Raw genomic sequence first — 19,079 nt, 5'->3', positions numbered from 1 at the left:
ATTTGGAAAAGTTTCAGAAAGCTTCAAACCTTCTTCTTAGGGAATCTAAAATGGACTCTCTCTTTCGATTCTTGTGTCTTCATCGGCCTCGACCCAACGCTGCATAATTTGGAATCGTTGATCTCTCCAGATTTGGTCCTCTTCTTCCTTTCAAAAGGTCTCTTTAAATGGAATAAGCTAATTCAGTCTTGGATTTCTCAAGCCCCAGTTTGGAAGAGCGCAGATGAACTATCCATCCCCCCTTCTCTTCATCCCTTATGGGTTTCGGCTGTCAACAGTTTCTCTAGCAAAGGAAGATTGCAATCGGCCTCTGCTAATGAACTCATCTGGTCCCTAGAGAAGCATGCCCTTCTAACTTCTGTTAAAGACTTATATGCAGCCCTCTCTATTGATCAGCCGCCTCCCTCGCCCTTCTTTCCTCCCATTTTTTGGAAAGCCTCCTGCCCGCTTAAGATGATTCTTTTCTCCTGGCTCCTTTTCTCAAACAGAAATCTCTCTTGGGAGGTCTTGCAAAGGAAAGGCTGGCAGGGGCCGAGCCAATGTCAGATGTGCCGCATCAATGTTGAATCCAATCTACATATGTTCTTCCAATGTGGCGCTTCCTCCTCAATCTGGTACGTGATGTCTTTAAACTATGGATTTTCTCATAGAGCTTTTTCTTCTGTTCAGGATGCCTTCCTCTGGTGGAGTGCGCAACATCCCTCTTGGCATTCTCTTTTTATCATCACCTGCTGGTTCTTTTGGAAGTGGAGGAACGACCATATTTTCCAGAATTCCTGTCTACCTCTTGACTTCATTTTGATAAAAATCTCGGGATATATGCCTTCTGTGGATTAATTTTCGTCTTGGCATTTTATGTCTCTATCCTTCGGGCCATTTTTGTTTAAATTTAGACTTTTATTATCTTGATCTTGATGGTTCCTTCCTTCTGAAGATTCTGTAGTGCCATGCACTCAATATTTTGTTCTATCTCAGAGATTCTTGCGGTGCTGATTCGATGACAGTAACAGATCTCTGCATATTATGCATCAAAGGCCTTATGCCTTCGCTTGTATCTGGACTTTTATATGCTCTTAATATAAATCATGAAGTATTTTCTTTCTGAAAAAAAAAAAAAACAAAATGGTAATTCAAAAAGGATACATGGATAAGTATCAACAACAAAATTACGTTATCCATAGCTTAGAGCCCACACTTAAAATGAAAATTTAAACATCTATAAGGTTAAACCTGCTTCGAAGTTCATGCCATGAAGTGACGACCCTAGAAGGCTCTAAAGTTATTTCTTGACCTTTTTAAGGTTTTTTCCTTTCTTGCGTTACTTTTAGGAAAGAATTTGGTCCATACCGGTTGAGCTGGTCCAAAGGTTCAGGTCCAACCAAACTTGAGCCAAGTCCAACAAAACCTCGTAATTATGAACCACAGTGGGTGGCCATTGCAAACCTCACAAGGCATGCTCAGAACGTCGGTGCCTAATATTCACAAAGTTATTTTTGAGCCCTGATCTTTGTAGCACAAAATCAAAATCAAAAGCTCAAAAAGTATGGGTTTCTCAATTGTAATGCAACCCTAGCCTAGCCATTGTAGAGGAACCAGATTTGTAAAGGGTTAGTGTTTTATAGTCTGTCATAGGGTTTCAGACACGGTTTCCCAGGTGCCAATATCAGCCCCAGGTATGTTTTAACTTTGTACAGGTCCCAGATTTTGTGCAAATTTACTATGCGTAGTTAGGCATTTGAAGTGAAATAGGCAATCTCTTCTGACCTCATATGGCTTAGAAAAGCCTAAAATTAGTCAATAATAATTGTCTAATTGTCTAAGCAAAACTGCATATAAACTGTAGCCAAGAATTATATTGACCTTATTAATAAAAGTCCTAAAATAGGGGTTAAATACTCACAACGGTCATAGTGGTAAAGCTAGACATTAATTGTCTAAGATTCTATCAGAGTCTGATTAACAATCAGCTTCTCATCTGCCATGAAGCTATGAGAAGGGTGATCAAGCTTCCTTGTTTTGTATTTCATTTCAATCCCTTTGTCTTTAGCATAAGCGATGGTGTATGCACTCTCTGTGGGTATTGTTGAAAGCAGATCAAAGTGTCACAGCTAGCAAAAAACACAGAGATGTTTCCTATTGACAAGCACAGCGCAGGAAAATACACAAATAGCCCACGAGCTTTACAGCGTGAAAAATCGACAACGTGATTTGAAAGATTCAAACAGCAGGCCAAGTTTCTGTCAAACTCAAGTCATGTCATTTCTTTCCATGCGCACAGGGTTGCTATGGACATGGATAGGCCGAAGGAACGTGCGATTCGCGAGGCAGGTGGGAATAAGAAAAAACAATGCATCTGATTTTCCACAAACGCTTCAAATACAAAACATAACACAACCACAACATTAACAATATAGGTACAAAGAGTAATTGACTTACAGTGATTTCCCTAGGAAAGTACCTGAAAATGCAAGGTGGGCAGCCTTGAAGTATTCCTGGGGAGAAATCCCATGTGTGAAGCAAACGAGTCTCTGCAAAGATATAACAGCACAAGGCTACGCATGCATGGAAGAAAGACATGAAGAGTCTCTGCGAATAGTCTCATGGCCAGTAGAAAGTCTCATCGCCAGTAGGCAGTCTCTGCGAAGAGTCTCATCGCCAGCAGGCAGTCTCTGCGAAGACTCTCATGGCCAGCAGAAGAGTCTCATCGCAGGCCTGGCCTTTCATGGCCCATTACCATGGGAAAAAAACCATTTTTCTATGAAAAAAACAGATTAAACGAACGGCAGAAAACACCCAAATCATCTAACACACAGAATCAATGGCTCAGGATTGCACACGTCACATTTTAGGGATGTCTTTCTCAGAGGGAATGCCTTACGGCGTAAGTATTATTATCAACCAACATAAATTCATTTTAATTTTTAATTTACTATTTGTTAAGAGAAATCAAATACCTAGAGATAGAAACATTTCTTCAAGTTTCACATTCAATAAAAATTTGCATAATAAAAAATGTAGATTTAAAAAACTTAGTAACTCTAAATTTAAATAAATTTATTAAAATGATTATATTAATAAATGTAAATATAGTTGATATAAGTCGAAAATGAAAACGTAATACTAATATTAAAAATAATAATAATAATATTTTGAATAATAAAATTAATTCGATTTTCCAACCATGGCTGGGTTCCCTAATCCATGGGATACAATTTGAATTTTGTGTATCTTGGTGCAATTAACAGCACCATGATGGTTATAAAGCCATGGTGCTGTCTGTGAGAATTCCATGGTATGCTTTCAGGATTCTGAATTTTGCGTCAGTCTGTAATCTTTGAGCTAGTCTGCAATGGAGTACTTCCAATTAAATAGTAACAGTTGTATAACTGCCCGTTCTCGTTCTTGTCACGTGGAGGACATCATCCTTCTTATCAAGACGTTCAACGAAACCAACTGCATCAATGTCGATGGCTCCCGCATCAGCGTTGCCCATGTCACAGCCCTGGGCCGGAGGCCCCAAGTGAAAGTGACACTAGATAATCATGCCGGGAATTGCAGAGAACGGGCTGAGAGGTGTTCGTTGTGGGTGCAAGAGAAAGCGAAAGGAGGAGCTGATATCTATGGCATGACCACTAGATTCGGCACCTGTTCAAGCAAGAGGACCAACCAACTGAGTGAGTTGCAAGAAACCCTAATTCGATGTCTGCTAGCTGGAGTATTCACCGGCCCTTCTTCGTCACCGGGGGAGCTCTCCCCCATCACCACTCGATGCGCCATGTTTCTGAGAATGAGTAGCTTCATCTATGGCTGCTCTGGGATTCGATGGGCGATCGTGGAAGCGCTACAACAACTTATCAATTCTCATATCACGCCCAAATGCCCCTTGCGAGGCTCTGTAAGCGCTTTAGGTGACCTAATTCCCTTGGCCTACATAGCAGGTCTGCTAATTGGGAATCCCCAAGTCAGGGCTCGAATTGGGGCTCATGGTGAAGAAAAAGAAGTGCTTGCACCAGAGGCTCTGGTGAAACCAGGTCTGCAGCCCTTCAAGCTCCAGGCCAAAGAGGGCTTGGCTCTTGTCAATGGCACTTCGTTTGCCACTGCCCTCGCTGCCACCGTCATGTATGATGCCAATGTTCTGCTCTTGCTCGTGGAAATGCTCTGTGGAATGTTCTGCGAAGTCATCTTCGGGCGGGAAGAATTCGCGCATTCGCTGATCCACGAGATGAAGCCGCACCCCGGCCAAAGAGAGTCTGCGGCACTTCTTGAATGGCTTCTCAGAGACAGCCCCTTCCAGGAGCTTTCAAGAGAGTATTACAGCATCAATTCTCTGAAAAAGCCCAAACAGGACCGCTATGCTTTGCGTTCGAGTCCCTAGTGGCTGGCCCCTCTGGTGTAGACCATAAGAGAAGCCACGGCCACAATTGAGACAGAGATCAACTCTGCCAACGACAATCCCATCATCGACCCTGTCAACGGCAAGGCCGTCCATAGCGCCAATTTCTAGGGCAGCGCAGTGGGATTCTACATGGATTATGTTCGTGTATCTCTGGCTGGACTGGGGAAACTCATCTTTGCACAGTTCACAGAGCTCATGATCGAATTCTACAGCAATGGGCTCCCGGGCAACCTTTCCCTGGGTCCCGACTTGAGCTTGGACTATGGCTTCGAGGGAATCGACATAGCCATGGCTGCTTATAGTTCGGAGCTTCAATTCCTGGCTAACCCAGTCACTACCCACATTCACAGCACCGAGTAGCACAACCAGGACATCAATTCTCTGGTCCTCATATCTGCCAGGAAGACTGAAGAAGCTCTGGATATCTTAAAACTTATGTTGGCATCGCACTTATACGCTCTCTGCCAGGCAATAGATCTGCGACAACTGGAACAAATACTTCTAAATATTGTGTTAGGAATCATCTCAAGCGCTTCAGACGAATGCCATCTCTCGGAATCCATTAAAGAACAGCTTATTAGTGTTGTCAGGGGTATTCCAGTGTACACATTTAGAATCCCCCTGCAACCCTTCCCTCCCACTTGTCTCTGCCCTCAAACAAACAATTCTTGACACCATTGTTACATTCCACGATATTAAAATTGTAGAGCAGATAACAGAGTTCGAATCCCACCTCAAGCAGCGCCTTGAAGAGGATATAACAACAATCGTGCTTTCATCCGAGGAGCACACCAACAGTCACATGCTGGAAGGCTCCTGTTGCAGAACGTTAATCCATGGCTCTAAATTCTTTCCTCTGTATGCATTTATCTGGGAGGAACTCAACGTGATAATGATGATTCCGAGAACATACCACACGCCCCAAGAGGGCACCCAGAAGGTATTTGATGCAATTGTTGATGGCCGAATCACTGCATCGCATGAAATACCATCTCAGTCCCTCGCGCATGCCGAGGTTTCTGCCAGTCGAACGATCGATCATTGCCGCAATTTCAACTGTAAAAGGCAGTCGGAGCTTTCAACAGCGAGCTATAAAACACCAAAAGTATGAATGAATTCCGTCCACGACTCTTTAAAAATGTGAACCTGAGAAACAGGAAACTTGTACACTTGATGCAGGATATGCAAAACTAACCTGTGTCGCTTCAGACGTCAGGGCGACGACTCTTCACTGACCAGAACGTTTTTCACCGATGATCTAATGGCTGGAGATGATTTAATCGTCTAACAATTCATTTAACGGCCCACGTTGAGACACGGTGGTATGGAGGGGAGTTCGTCTCAGAGGGAACGCCTTACGGCGTAAATATTTTAAAATTATTTATTTATTTTAAATTTTTTAATATTAAATTAATATATTTTTTATTTTAAAATTTATGTAATATTATAATAATTATATTATTTATTTTATAACTTTCAAAATTTGTTTGATTAATTACGCCGTAAGGCGTTCCCTCTGAGAAAGACATCCCTAAAATGTGACGTGTGCGATCCTGAGCCATTGATTCTGTGTTAGACGATTGGGGTGTTTTCAGCCGTTGGTTTAATTTTTTTTTTCATGGAAAAATATTTTTTTCCCACCTGCTGGAAGATAGAGAGGCAGAGAGGGAGGATCTGGCAATGGGGCATGAAAGGCCAGGCCAGGCAGGAAATGCAGAGCCGATTGTGTCCTCAGCCGCTCCTAGAGCACAGCGCCTCTTTCAACCTGTGCCTGACTCCGGATTCGTATGGGCGGGCATTAAATCTGCCCGGGAGAAGCTGCAGGGTTGGTTGGAGGGAGCTCGTCGGGAAGCTCGTGTAATCGGTCTAGATGGTAAAGGGGGTGTGGGTAAGAGAATGGTATTGTAGAGGCGAGAGCGAGAGAAATTGCCTCGGATTGCAGAGGCTTGCCGTTGGCCATAAATGCAGTTGCTGGAGCGATGAGGTTTAAAAAGAATGAGTATGAGTGGAGCCATGCTTTAAATTCGATGAGAAAGAGGGATGCTTCCGTCCCAACAAATCTCAGGGCCATTGACGCAGAGCTTTATCAGGTGTTAAGATGGACTTGCAATGAATTGTCAGAATTCCATCTAAAGATTTTTTTTTCTAAATTGTGCAGCATTTCTGGAAGATGAAGAAATTGTTGTGGAGACGCTGGTGCAGATGTGGGACGCAGAAGCCTTCCTCAACAAGCCAGGGACATCTTATTTTACGGATGCTTGGCGGAAATGCATTGATGAACTGGTAAGAAGGTGCTTGGTGGAGCGTGTGGGGTATATTGTTGATGATGACTATCACAGTGTCAAGTATTTAAAGATTCATGAAGCTTTTCGTGACATGGCAATTGACATAGCCAAAAGGAGGAAACATGCTTATTTGCAGCAGGTCAACAGTTGCAAAGCTTTCCGACTGACAAAGTTTCCAGGGATTGCAGATGAATATCAGTGGGTTATAATGCTATTCGTGATCTGCCAAATGATTTGAGATGTTCAGAACTGAGGAGTTTGGTTTTGGCCTCCAATATTCATTTGGAAAAGATTCCAGAAGAATTGTTCAACAATACCCCGTCTCTTCAGGTTTTGGATTTGTCATCCACTCCAATTAAAGGATTGCCAACCTTGAAGCAACTTCAATAGCTTCAGTTTCTCAACTTGTATAACTTCTCCAAGCTTGCTGGTTTTCCTGACAACCTCTGTGGTATCCTGTCACTTAAAGGTTTGGATTTGTCATACACTCCAATAAAATCATTGCCTGAGAACTTTTGTAATCTAACTAGTCTTCAATTTTGAATCTTAATTCTTGAATGTTACATTCCTTAACTTGCCATTCTGGAACATACATCCAGTCTATTGCAGGTTGATAATTAATAAAAAAAAAATTGAGTGTGATAGTTAAGCAAGTTTTGTGTTGATTTGTATTTGTTTGCAATAAGAATACATTGGAATAGATGTTGTTCTTATTCACAACATTTCTCCTACATACTATCTTGCAAGAATGTGGTAATAAAACATGTGACCATATTGGCTCCCCTTGATGCCCCTAACACAAATGGGATTGATCCAGGTAGTTTTCGCTGCTAACAAAGTTTTATTAGTGGTTCTGTTTGCATGCTTTGATGAACTCACTCCTAGTTCTATGTCATTTTCTAGATACTTTCTTTTTGTCCAATTATCATGAATGTTGTTTAGAATGTTGCCTAGGGCTAAATTTCTGCCTAACAGAAATGATGTGAAAAGTACCAAGAATGTGGATTCAATCAAGGGATGAACTATAGGATTTCTGTTTATCAACTTAAGTTTTGGTGATTTCTCCCACCCAATTTCTAGTATGTTATGTATTGTTATGATCTTGCTCTATTTGGTGAATTTATGTGGTGCATCACTGTGAATATACTTGATAGCTAATGGAAACATATGAATCCAAATAATAGATAGCCCATGACAGCATGCCGTGATATCAATTTTAAGTTGTTCAAGCTGGAACACAACTTACAGTTCAGATCTTTCTCTCTCTGCCAAAGAATGATTGGTTTTGAGGAAATGTATCTGAAGATTTCTTAAATTATGGGGAATGTCAAGCAAAAGAGTAATGAAAACCAATCAAAGCTTCTCTTTAAAGATTGAAACTCTTTCCATAGATCGCTTTTTCAAAATGCTCTATATTTTTTCTACTGAAATGGATTTCATTTATACTACCTTGGTAGCTATCTCTTTATATCGATTCCTCGTTGAAACTGCTTTGGGAACTGTGCTTTATTTGTTTTTTAGATCTCTTATTTTTCCCCTGTATATCTAAAAAAAGAAATTTACATTCTTGTTAAATGCATTGATAGAATCAGAGACCTTATGGCTGTGATGATAGTTTATATTAGCAGTTTTAGACAATATTTCGGGTAGCTAAAGACCCTCGTAATGACGGGCTACAATTTGATTTCAAATGAACTTTAGGGTACAAAAGAAGTTGTGTCATGATTCTCTACAATTTGGTTTGAGTCTTCACTTCTGAAGACATTTTAGAAGGTAGTTTCTATCCCTCTCTTCCAGGACTTGAAATAAACCAGGACTTCTCTTGTTCATTTATTGGAATGCTTTAGGATTGACAACATGGCCTTAGCAATAACAATGGTAGATGAAGATCTGTTAATCGTTACGGGACCTTACTTGCTGGAGGATTTTGAATTTTCAAATTTCTCTGAAGGCCACCGGAGCTTTCGTTCACAACTGAGATTAACAAATGCTATTTATCCTTAGGTTTCAGGGGTCATCCTTATCATGATTGTATATTTGGGTCATCAGAGGGCCCAGACACAAAGCAAAACTGAGCTTTCATTCACAACGGAGAATAACAAATGTTATTTATCCCTAGGTTTCGGGGGTTATCCTTATCGTGATTGTATATTCGGGTCATCGATGCCCTGTGATGATCCCAAGCTACAATGGCGTTACAGACGGGGAGTTTGAAGTAGAATAAGTGTTGGTACCATCCCATGACCTCCTTTTTCCTCCTAAAACATATCATTTTCCTACTTCTTTCCATCATATATCTCTTAGATCCCTTGAAAATTGATTATTTAATAGTCCTATAGTTATTAAAATGCATTAAAATTGATTTAGGAGTTTTGTGTTAAAGAATTAGGAATTTTTGGTAAAATGGCTACAGGAAGTTCCAACATCCTGTAATTGGTTCATTGTTTGACATGTGGCATGACAGCTAGGCTAGAGCGAAGGGTAGGGATGAAAAGTAGAATTTCCAAGCATGGACGAATACCTATCCTACAGCAGAATCGACCCTCCTACATGCGCGGTCAACGATGGTCAAAGTTTGGTTGTTGGCGACAAAGGCAGCAACAACAAAGCATTCTAAATTGATTTAGTTTTGTTCCTTTTTGAAATCAGTTTAAGATAGAAACATTTTAAAAATCTCGACATGATAAAAGCGGCAACAACCACATCATGAATGTACATTCGTTTTCGAAATGTAAGGTTTGTAAAAACATATGTAAAGACAGTTCTGTGTAGTAGTTGGTTGGTTATCATTTTATCGTTTGAAAACAAAGTTTGAACTTAATATCAAGAACACAGTTGCAGTCACGATATTTGTCTTGTTGTGTTGATTTTATAATCGGTTGATCACAATCCAGTATACCTCTGGAACGCGGACGGGCCCTGCATTAAACTGGTATACAGTAATTTCCTTTTTATTCGCAACTTAGGGTATTGAATGATCTGCACAGTAATTAGAATTGGTTGTTGATTTCAATAGAATGCGTATGGTTTATGTTTATGATAGTGCTTGAACAGTTCATCACTGAGATCGTGAATCGTATCCTGTAAGGGATTCGATCCTTTGTTGTCTTTTAAAGCAATGTCATGAACTCTGATTTCATTTCAAAGTATGTTTATGATTTCCATATGTCTTTATCTTGCATGAATATTAGTGAATGCTGAGTATTTGCTGAACAGGGGTTTTATGCATAGTTTCTCTGTAAGGAGATTGAAATCTTGAAGTGATACACAGTGTTTTAATTTGGTAAATGCATTGAGTGACAGTGTTGTAATTAAGTAGATTAACTGAGTGACCTAAGTGTTTGGGTGATAGGTAACATACATCAATCTTCCGTAAAGAAGTCCTGTGACCTACCATCATAACCACTTAGCTAATAATCCTTTATGTCTATATACTTTAGACGCATACCTCTAAGTCTACGCATCCTGGTTGATAATACATATAGCCTAGTCTAGCACCCTAGATAGGACACTACAATTTGGCGCCGTTGCTAGGGAGGCGTACTTAAATGATTTAAAAAGAAAAAAAAATCAATAAACAAAAATAAGCAAAAACACAGTTAGAAATCATGTTCATTTATGCCTAGAGTTAGAGACAGTCAGGGTAGATTCGTAAAAACCCCCCACCATCTAAAAACTAACCCATCATCATCAGGAGCAGACTCTTTAGGGAATACAACACCAGGTGAGGAAGTCATCCAAGCATTAGAAGAAAAGCAAAAGTCAGGACAAGGACTTACTCTCATCGAAAGGAAAACTTTATTAACACATAAATCGCAGAATAAGCACTTTCCCATATCTTCCACACAAGGAGAAAGTAGCACAGTGACCGGCCAATATTTCTTTAATCTCCTCTTTCAAACAAGTGACACTGACATAGAGAGACCTATTAGAATGGCTGAGGAAGGAGCTAGATCAGTACCAAATCACGGATAGAGAGATGAAGAAGAGTCAACTTTTAAGTTTCCTATACATGAACCACAAGAATATGATGAGATCAAAATGAAAAACATACCTCCATCCATGCTACCAAACTTCTATGGTATGGCTTCGGAAGATCCAGACTCATTCTTGTTTGAGTTTGATATTGTATGTCGAACATATGGCTATACAGATGATGCCCATAGGCTTAGACTCTTCCCAACGACATTAAAGGCATCAACCTTAATATGGTTCACGAGGCTTGGTGAGCATGCTATAGTTGATTGGGATGGCATGAGAAGAATATTTCTAAGGAAATATCAACCTTATTGTAGATCCAAAGATTCTAAAGATGATATCTTTAGAATGAGCCAGCAAGAGGATGAAACCTTAGAGGAATACTTAGAACGGTTTGTCTACAACTTACAAAAATCCAAACACCGAGCTATGCCTCTTGATCTGATCCGCACAATATTCTTGAAAGGTACCAGAGAGGAATACATGGATGATCTTAACTTGATGGGAAAAGGTGACATTTCCACCTTACCCTTTGAAGAAATCGCTGAGTTGTGCGAAAATTATTCAAGGAGCAAAGCTAAAATGGGAAAAAGAACCCTGTCATCCAAAGTCACAAAATCTGCCTCCGCAAGTGTCACAAGGGCTGAAATAGGGAATCTGCTAGAAGAGTTTAAAACAGATCTGTTAAGCACTCTAGGGAACCAAATTGACACTTTAAAAGCTAAGAAGAAACAAGAACATGAAGATCGGATAATGGCTATCTTCTGCCCAAAATGCCAGAAGAAACATGCATTAAAAGACTGCCCACTAGAAAACATCCAAGTTTGTGCTTTCTGTATTGAACATCATGATATGTTTAACTGTACTAAAGTTAAGGTTTTGCAGAACTGTAATATGGCAGCTAATGCAGAGATGGAAAACGTGTATTACATGGGCACAAAGAGACCATGGCAGCCAAGGCCAGCACCTCAAGGTATGTTTCCAAATCAAAATTTGCAATTTCCTGTAAATGATCAAATGTATGTACAGAATTCATGGAATGTACCCATACCATGGCAGCACCAAAACCAACCACAGCAACAATGGAGACCATCTCAACAGTACTCTCAATCCTATCATACATATCCTCAATCATACCCACCATATTCACAACCATATCAACAATACCATCAGCCGTATTCATCACATTCTCAACCATATCAGCAGTATCCTCAACAAGTTGTTTATCAGCCTCAACCTACTCAACAAGCACTGCCTACTCCTCCACCAATAAATCCACCACAACTGCAATTTCCAGCTAACTCACAACCTCCCAGACCTACTTAAATTCCTGCTCAAACTGTCCCAAATCCAAATAATAGAGCAGAGAGGCCAACCTACAATGTAGAAGAGGGAACCTCATATTCCACACTACCCTTGCAAAATATCAACTTGAGGTCTGGTAGGGTACTCCACAAAGATTCTCCAATAACAGATAAGCAAGAAGAAAACACAGAAAATGAAAATGAAATGACAAATCAAAGAAAACCAAACGATGATACCAAAGATAAGCAGATGCAACCATTGCATCCACCTTTTCCAGACCGATTGGTCCAAATAAAAACTCCACTGTCTATACCACAGTTTGATGTCTTAGATGAACTCAGGAATGTCTACATAAAAATTCCGCTGCTGCAAGCTATAAAAGACATTCCCATATATACTAAAGCCATCAAATACATATGCCTCAAGAAGCCTACTAGAAAAAGGATTGATCCTCAAACCATTCATGTTATAGGACATTTAGCAGGCCTTATGACCAATACCATCTCCATGGAAAAGTATGTTGATCCTGGCATTCCCAAAGTGACCACCATCATTAACAACATATAAATTCCAAACACTTTGATAGATCTTGGGGCCACAATCAATGTCATGACTCTTGAAACCATGAGAACACTCCAGCTCATAATTTTGCAACATACAACGATTGTTCTAGAACTAGCTGATAGGTCTAAAGGGATTTTGGAGGACATAATTGTCTCACTGGACTCTTGAGAGTATCCAGTGGATTTCTTAGTTCTTCAACCCAAATCCAATTTAGGAGGGCACCCTATCATCCTTGGTAGACCATGGTTAGCGACTGCTGATGCATTCATAGGATGTCGATCGGGCAACATGATCATTTCAAGAGGGACCGAAAGAAAACAACTCACTCTTTATCCATCGGCACAATCACCAGCAGTAACACACAATTTGTGGCTTGATGATAAATTCAATGATAAAGAAGAAGTACAATCTGTTTTTAGCATTGACCAAATCTATGATTTCCAAGAACAAAACAATAATGATTTGGTAGAATTATTTCTTTCTCAACCTGATATTTCCGAAAATTTGAGAAATGACCAATATCATGCTGCAGATGTACTTTTGGCCCAAAACTTTCAGGAAACATGCACCATTCAATCTTTGCAAACCACATTCCACGATATTTTTCCAGTTCAATCCATCACCAACACACAAAGTCAGATCATAGAGATTAGTCCAGGGAAAAATCTGAACATAGGCAATCACCTAGAGTCATCTCAGCAAGAGAAATTGATTCGACTATTGAGAAAATACCAGAAAGCCTTTGCTTGGGACTACACCGATATGCATGGGATTCACCCCGACACATGCACTCACCATATTTATACAGATAGTACCATCAAACCAGTGAGGCAACCACAGAGAAGAATGAACCCCATGCTCCAGGATATTGTCAGAGAAGAATTGCAAAAACTGTTGAGAGTTAATTTTATATATCCTATTTCTGACAGTCAGTGGGTATCCCCATTGGTTATAGTGCCCAATAAAAATGGTAAGTGGCGCAATTGTGTTGATTACAGACAGCTGAACAAAGCAACGCTCAAATATTATTTCCCACCACCATTTATTGACCAAGTGTTAGACACCCTAGCTGGGAAATCATCATTTTCTTTTCTTGATGGTTTCAGTGGCTACAACCAGATCAGGATAGCCTCAGAAAATCAGGATAAAACCACATTCACCTGTCCTTGGGGCACTTATGCTTACAATGTTTTGCCATTTGGACTTTGCAATGATCCATCTACATTTCAGAGAGCTGTGTTAGCTATTTTCGCTGATTTAATTCATGATTGTGTTGAAGTTTACATGGATGATTTTTCAGTGTACGACAATTCATTTGAACATGCATTAGAGAACGTTGAGAGAGTTTTGAGAAGATGTATTGAAGCTAATCTATCCCTCAGCAATGAAAAGTCCTTTATGATGTTAAACGAAGGGATAGTATTAGGCCACTATATTTCTTTTCAAGGCATCAAAGTTGACCCAGCAAAGATCCAGATCATTGTTGATTTGCCAATTCCACAGAATCAAAGAGAGGTAAGAAGTTTCCTTGGGTATGCAAGCTATTACAGAAGGTTTATTGAACATTTTAGTAAAATAGATTTACCTTTGTTTAAACTTCTAACAAAAGATGTACTTTTCAACTGGAATGAGAACTGGCAACAAGCATTCGAACTACTCAAAAAGAAGTTATCAACCGCACCAGTCTTGAGAGGGCCTAATTGGAGCCTACCATTTCATATCTTTACAGATGCATCTGAAACTGCAGTGTTTGCCTCATTAGGCCAAAAAGAGGAATCTTGTAATTATGCCATTTATTTCATTAGCAAAAATCTAACACTTGCAGAGTTAAACTACACAGTCATAGAAAAGGAAACACTTGCCATCATATATGCTTTGAATAAATTCTGACATTATATAACTGGTTATGAGGTCTTTGTACATACTGATCATTCTGCCATTAGACATTTAATGAATAAACCAATAACTAGTGGCAGAGTTACCAGATGGTTATTATTGTTACAAGAATTTAACATCACAGTGTTAGATAGACCAGGTAAAGAGAATCAGGTGGCAGATTTTCTTTCTAGACTACAAAATCCAGGTGAGGTTGTTCCGGTTGAAGATTCTTTTCTAGATGAAAATTTATTTGCAATTTCCATAGTAAATCCTTGGTATGATGATTTGGCCAATTATTTGTCTACACGAAGGACACCTCCACACTTTACTGCAAAGGAAAAGAAGAGACTAGTCAAACAAAGTGCTAGATATTCATGGCTTAATGGCGATTTATTTTACATTGGTTATGATATGATCATTAGAAGATGTGTAAGAAATGATGAGATAATTGATATTTTAAAATCTTGCCATGATGAACCGTGTGGTGGGAATTTTGCAGCTAAGCGGACAACATTCAAAGTTCTTACTCTTGGATACTACTGGCCATCCATTTTCAAGGATTCCAAGAAGTATGTGAAGAGTTGTGACAGCTGCCAAAGAATGGGCAGGCCAACAACTATAGACAAGATGCCCCTTCAGCCCCAAGTTCACCTAGATCCATTTGACAAATGGGCTCTAGACTTTATAGGACCCATTAACCCAACCTCCAATGGTAAGAAGTACATCTTAGTATGTATTGATTACGTCACAAAGTGGGCTGAAGCAAAAGCACTGGTTAGAGCCACCGAACACACAGTGGTAAATTTCCTTTTTGAAGAGCTTTATGTAAGGTATGGAGTACCAAGGGAAATAATGACTGATCAAGGTACTCAATTCACCTCAAAGCTAGTGAAGGACATCACAGACAAATACCAAATCAAGCATAGGAAAAGTACCCCTTACCATCCACAGGCCAATGGGCAGGTGGAATCCACAAACAAAACTTTGGAAGGGATCATTACTAAAACTGTGGCAATGAACAGGAAGAATTGGGAAGAGAAGCTCAAAGATGCACTCTGGGCTTACATAATTATGTGGAAGGATACTACAGGATTTACACCATATCAGTTGGTGTACGACAAAGAGGTAATGCTTCCTATTGAGTTTCAAATACATACTTTTAAACTGGCTGCAGATTTTCAAATTGACTTGGACCAAGCACAACAAGAAAGAATTCAGCAGTTGAACCAGCTGGATGAAATGAGGCAGCAAGTAGAGAAAACCACAATCCTCATGCAAAAACAAAGGAAGCAGTGGCATGAGGCACATATCAAGAAGAAGCAGTTCAAGGAAGGTGACTGGGCTTTACTTTTTGACTCTAAATTCAGAGATCATAAAGCCAAGTTTACCACCCATTGGATGGGCCCATATCAAATTATTCAGGCTTACGACAATGGTTCAGTCAAGCTCAAAACTATTGATGAAGAAGGTCATTCCTTTACTGTCAATGGTCATCGCCTGAAACTATACACTAAGCCCATCAACAAGCAAGATTTTCTCCAAACAGTATCTCAACAAAGAGAGGTTGAGATACTGCAGCCCTCAGCTGCAGTATCCCTGCCTTAGGTCATTTCCTTTCAATTTAGAAATTCAAAAAGAAAATTAAAAACTAAAAAAACTAAAAAAAAACTAAAAAAAAATAAATAAAAATAAATAAATATATATATCTATATATATATATATATATATATATATATATATATATATATATATATATATATATATATAATAATAATAATAATAATAATAATAACAATGGGTTAGATGTGAAAGCCAGCTTCTGGCACACTCTAACCCCGAATTCTTACTTGAAAACCAATTCGTTGGCGGGTAAGAATTCTCTTTCTTTTGTTCACTGTTTGATTTATCAACTGAATAATGACTTGAGGAAAAGTCAAAACTTTAGTGGGGGAGAGAAGCATCAACATTTTTTTATTTTATCTCTCCATTGTAAATTCTTAAAAATTTCTTATCTCATCTCCTCACTGTACATCTTCAAAGCAGTTTGTTCTAGCATTCCAGATTTCAATAAATAAGTTGTTTTGTCATTATTTTATCTCAGAGGGACCTGGTTATAAACATTATGCAGGGGGACCTGTTCTGTCCAGAAGACCATGCTACCAACACCAGCCGTAATGGGACCTGTTTAAGACACATGAAAGGGACCTGTTAAGAGACTGTTACTTCAGGGTTACTTCAACAAAGCTTCATCAAGTTTCTACAAGTATTCACAGATTGTTGGGCACCAAGACCCCATCAAATACCCAAGCTCAATGAACCTGTATACATATAAGGAGCTGCAAGAACATCTTCAAGATTTCAGAGAGACCTATTGCATTCGAATCTATCTCAGGGGACTTGTGATGAACAACAAAGAATAGTCAAAAGAGACTAGTCCTACTCAGCATTCCAATGCAACAACAACCAACAAAAGTGTAATATGTTCCTTATTCTTAACATTTAATTTCTTAGATTAATTTTTAATGTTGAATTTAATGACTGTGACTGTTATGATCGATTTCAAGGGCACTACATTTTCCGTCATCCCTTATCTCACTGTTAATTCTTATCATCTTTCATACCCCAACCTATTTCATACTTCTAAATCCATTACCCCTTTTCATATCAACCTTGTTACGCCAATCACATCCTACAGCCATACTAACATCTTCCATTTGGCAGAGTACCAATAGAAACAAGACACGTGGTGGATTTTGTTTTAAAAAAAAAAAGGGAAAGAAACAAATGTTAAAGCGGGCCTATTCATTGAATTCCACACAGACGAATTATGATTCCACCACCCGATGTAGCCAAATGATTCATAGGACTCCCTGAAATCATACCCCAGTATTGCATATACGCTTCCAACGCTCCTATGATGGCATCTATACAAGCGATACAGCCATTCCTCTGTTCCAAAAGATGAATATGCTATGAAGTAAGTGTAGTGGTTATTTCACCATCATTCTCAGTTATTTCACGCTAGCATTTGACTCTCGTGACTTCCACAGTAAGGATTGAAAGCAGTGAGTGCCACAAGAGGTAAATATAACCATTCGGTTTCGACTCCCACCAAAGTCACAAGACAGTCGACCGAGAATCATACTGGATATTAAGGGAGCGACACCACCAGGTAACAAATTGAAATTTCTTTGTTGAAATTGCTAGAACACGACCCTCTGCCAAAATTACCAATAGGGGCGAGCCGAGCATGTTCAACAGTTCTCAATATCATGAAGATTGCATTTCAATTCTCAGAGAGATACAGTGGTTGCCCTTTTTAGAGAAATTTCATGGAAGTAATGAAGGGGTTACCAAACAATTTGCTTTCACATTCAATGGAGAGAAAGCCCTGATAGGTAACTTCTCATTCAGGGTTTCGGAGGACACCATAGCCTAGTCAATAGGGATTAGCCCAGAAGGGGAGAAGTACTTTAAGATAAAGCAATTTAAAGAGAATTCGTGGACTCAATTTATGTCTAGATCCAGAGTCTCATCAGTTAACTGGAAGAAAGGTGTCCCAAGGAGTTGGTTGATGCATCCCTAGGACGAGATGGTCTATATTCTCCAAAAATTCATAACCTGTGAAGGCCGTTATAGTATTGTCTATCTATACCGTATTAAATTACTGCTACACTTGAAAAGGCAGTGTGTTATCAGTCTACCATATTTTCTATTACAAAGCCTAACCAAGATGTCGAAGACCATCCAAAAGCAGAAGGGAAATGAATACAAGAGCCTATATCACTTTGGCTTAATTAAAATTCTTATTGAGCATGAATTGCATAGAAGAGGGAAACCGTGGAAGGAGTTCTTAGCTACTAATCAAATTAAAGATGAGGAAGACAAAGAAGAACTGCAGGAGAACTCAGGTTTCATGAAGGATATCGATGAAGAGATCCCAATAACCAAAGCAAGCAAGGTACCTCCACCTGTGAGCAGCATAAGGACTATGAAAATGAGAAAAGAAGATGCTCAGAAGGCAGAGCAAGATAAAATTTTCACCACTTATTCAAGAAGAACAAGGAGAGCACCAAAAGCCCAGTTACAAGAAGACCAGCTTGAATCCAATGCACCCATACCGATGGATATTGAGAGTAGTGACCACTCACCACCATGACCAGGAGCTGATATAGAGGTTGAAAGCAATAACAGGCAAGAAAAAGGTTCACCACCTCCCATTAAGAAACAAAAGAAACTGGAGAAACAAATTGAGAAATTAAAGGAAGAACTCATGGAGGCTAATATGCTAGAAAAAGTTATCAAGAAAGAAAATGAGATGCTCCGAGCGCAGAGTAAGGAGACTCAACAGAAGAATGAAAAGTTAAGGGAGTGAATCAGTGAACTTGAGGCTGAGCAAATAGATATTTGTAAATGGGCCACCAAGTGGTACAACCAGAAGAAGACCCTCAAAGAAAAATACAAAAGATTAAAGCAGGAGCTCCATGGTCAGAAAGATGCCCAGGTGAAAAAGAATGTGGATACATTGCTAAAGGCAGCAGAGATACAGGCATGGACAGAGTTCAAGGGAAGCACTTCGGGGTTAGCATGAGGACATGCTAATTCATTAAGTCGGGGAGAGATGTTGGTACCATCCCATGACCTCCTTTTTCCTCCTAAAACATATCATTTGC

General features: G+C 39.5%; 1 pseudogene; it reads left to right on the top strand.

Annotated features, from left to right (window-relative positions):
• The first annotated feature begins 3,349 nt into the window (after positions 1-3,349).
• LOC149172797 (phenylalanine aminomutase (L-beta-phenylalanine forming) pseudogene) lies at positions 3,350-5,507 on the top strand (annotated as a pseudogene).
• The last annotated feature ends 13,572 nt before the right edge of the window (positions 5,508-19,079 follow it).

The sequence above is a fragment of the Pinus tabuliformis genome, chromosome 4_2 (genome assembly GCF_031772625.1).
Source record: "Pinus tabuliformis cultivar Carrire ecotype Pingquan chromosome 4_2, CPIR1, whole genome shotgun sequence".
NCBI lineage: Eukaryota > Viridiplantae > Streptophyta > Pinopsida > Pinales > Pinaceae > Pinus > Pinus tabuliformis.
Note: the sequence above shows the minus strand (reverse complement) of the source record. Positions and strands in the feature narration are given on the sequence as shown.